Source organism: Micromys minutus (genome assembly GCF_963924665.1).
Source record: "Micromys minutus genome assembly, chromosome: 24".
Classification (NCBI taxonomy): domain Eukaryota; kingdom Metazoa; phylum Chordata; class Mammalia; order Rodentia; family Muridae; genus Micromys; species Micromys minutus.
This window is the reverse complement of record NC_137959.1, coordinates 45,746,965-45,749,985: the sequence shown is the minus strand read 5'-3', so window position 1 is coordinate 45,749,985 and position 3,021 is coordinate 45,746,965. Positions and strand designations below refer to the sequence as shown.

General features: G+C 44.8%; 1 pseudogene across 1 annotated transcript; it reads right to left on the bottom strand.

Moving 5' to 3' along the window:
* Nucleotides 1–1,523: 1,523 nt before the first annotated feature.
* LOC308435962 (small ribosomal subunit protein uS12-like) lies at nucleotides 1,524–1,952 on the bottom strand (annotated as a pseudogene). The gene has a single exon. The product of its transcript is annotated as a small ribosomal subunit protein uS12-like (transcript).
* Nucleotides 1,953–3,021: the final 1,069 nt, after the last annotated feature.

Here is a 3,021-nt window from a genome sequence, read left to right as displayed (position 1 = left end):
CCCTCTTCTGGTGTGTCTGTAGACAGCTACAGTATATATAAATAAAATAAATAAATCTTTAAAAAAGAACAAACAGACAAAAAACCAACAACAACAAAAAAAGACAAAATCACAAACAAAAACAAACCAACTAAGCAAATGGAGAATCCCTGAATACATTCTTCCTCTGAAGAATGAGTGAGTGTTCTCTTTGGGCTAGGCTGCCCTCTGAGAGCCAAAGTCTGGACTCTTAGCACCCCTACTTCTCTCAGGGCTGAGGTACTGCTCAGCATTGCCCACGTCCACATAACTCCATAGGCAGAGACAAGGTTTACCTCTCTCTCTCTGCCCTCCAGTGGACAGATAGGAGGTAACTTAACCCTTCCTTATAGAGGCTGGGTTGCTGAGGAGCTGAGGGCATTTATCTGCTTCTTGGTAAATTAGATCATTTAGCTATTTGGAAACTAAGTCTTGGGTCCCTTCCCCTATACCCTTCTACCCAGCCAGCTCCCCAGCCTCTAAAGTTTCTGGACTATTGCTGTCTGGCCTTAAACCCAATCTAAAACCAATCCTAGAGGAAATTAACCTGAAAATCCTGATTCTATATGTGCTTGGCTTGATGCTCTTGAAAGTACAGAAGCATTCTTTTCCCTCACCTCTACAGTGTGCTTTCCTCTCAAGAACGCCTTGAACCTAGGGCAGAGGCTGGAGAGCTATTTCTAGCTCTGACAGGCTTTGATGAACGCCTGCACAAGGCTGAATGTCTGGGCACGGGGACCTGGCTGTGGTGTCATTTAGCACCTAATCCACGGTAGCTGCTACCCAGGCGCTGCCTGACAGAAGGCATAGATAGTCCCTGAGGGCTCCAGCTGGTGGGTTTGGAAAACTCTGGGCCTGTCGCTTGTGCTGAACATGGAAAAGGAAGCTGTTTAAATGTCTGTGTCCGTTTGTGTCACCAGGGGAGTTTCAGTACTCATAATAGATACCACACTCAGGCTGTAGCTTCTGACCAGGGGACCTCGGGTAGGCCTTCTGGGCATGCTCCATGCTACTGGGAATGATTGGGAATTTTTTTTAAATAAATGTAAAGCCTAACTTTATTTTTAAAAAGTATTTATGTATGTGAGTACACTGTCGCTGTCTTCAGACACACCAGAAGAGGGCATCAGATCCCATTACAGATGGTTGTGAGCCATCATGTGGTTGCTGGAAATTAAATTTAGAACCTCTGGAAGAGCAGTCAGTGTTTTTAACTGCTGAGCCATCTCTCCAGCCCAACTGGTGAGGTTATTTTTATTTATTTATTATATATATATACTGTAGCTGTCCTCAGACACACCAGAAGAGGCCATCAGATCTCATTACAGATGGTTGTGAGCTATCATGTGGTTACTGGGATTTGAACTCAGGACCTCTGGAAGAGCAGTCAGTGCTCTTAACCACTGAGCCATCTTTCCAGCCCCTGAATTTTTTTTTTTTAAAGAAGATGTTTCATTTCTTTTTCAGAATATGACGATTTATTACTTTGCTTCCATTGTCAAATTTTATGATCTTGGTCTTGCCTTCTTGTCTTTGCACAGAGCCAAAAGAGACACGTTGACTATTTTAACAAACTCTAGAATATAACAAGACTCCAGGAATATTACCCACAGTATGACCTTTTCCACCAAATCCAGCAGCCAGAGCTTCATTTTCCTCAGTGAAGTTCAAGTGGTCATCGCTGGGCACAAAGGCTGTGATTGTCTTGCCGCTCTTACTGAGCTGCACCTGGACACACTTCCGGATGGCAGAGTCGGGCTGTTTGGTTTTGACCCCTACTTTTTCCAGCACAGTTCTCTTTGCCTGAGATTGGCCTTTGGGGCCGTGCCCAAGTGGGCTTTTCTGTACTGGTTATCCTGCCACTCCTGGTCCCATCAGTGATGTCGGTGACTACGGAACTTCCAGGCAGTATGGAGACCGCAACACTTGCCCATCTTGCTGGTGCCATGGGCAGAGAGAAAGAGCTTCATCTCTTGGCCTATGGCTAAAATGAAAAGGAGAGTTCAGTTGGCCCTAAAAGGCAGCTTCTGGGGGCACTTGGAGAACATCTATAGTCAGTGACCATCAGTATCAGTAACAATAGCAAAAGCTACCAGGACTCTGTGTGTCTTAGTGTTCGATTGCTGTGCAGAGACACCATCACCAAGGCAACCGTTATGAAAGTAAGCATTTAATTGGGGCCTTTGCTTACAGTTTTAGAGGTTTAGTCCATAATCATCATGTCAGGAAGCAGTCAGGCATGATGCTGGGTGATCGTTTATCCGGATCTGCAGGCAGAGAGAATCCGGGCCTGGTGGAGGCTTTTGAAACCTCCCACAAGGCCATACCCCCTAATCCTTCCCAAGAAGTTCCATTAACTGGTGACCAAGCCTTCAAATATATGAACCTATGGGGGTCATTCTCACGCAAACCATCATGTTGTACTCATTCCCAAAGAATGCATCACGCTCAATACATACTATTCTTTGTAAGACAATGCTCAGCTGTTACCTCAGAGGAACCTGGCAGAGAGCATCAAAGAAGTCCATAAATAAGGTAGCAACACCTCCAATCCCTGCACTCTTGAGGCAAAGGCAGGTAGATCTCTGAGTCTGAGGCCAGCCTCATCTACATAGCAAGTTCCAGGAGAACTAGGGCCAAACAGAGAAACCCTGACTCATAAAAACAATCAATCCACAAGTTAGTGTTGTTGATATGGTAGTGTGGCTCAGTAGTAAATGGTGCTTGCTACCAAGCCTCACGATATAAATTTGAACCTCAGAACCCATGGGAAGGTAGGAAGAGAGGACTGAATTCACAAAGCTGTCCTCTGATGTTTATACATGCACTGCTGCCCACAAATAATAAATGATAAAATCAGGAATGAGAAATCCATAAGGTACCCATGTAGTCCTGTGTATGCTATATTGTGGGCTGTGTGCTAGCAACATTTGTCAAAGATCAGGTGGCCGAACAATTACATTCTAAAAATGATATTGCTGATGTTGTGTTCTTGGCCCTCAG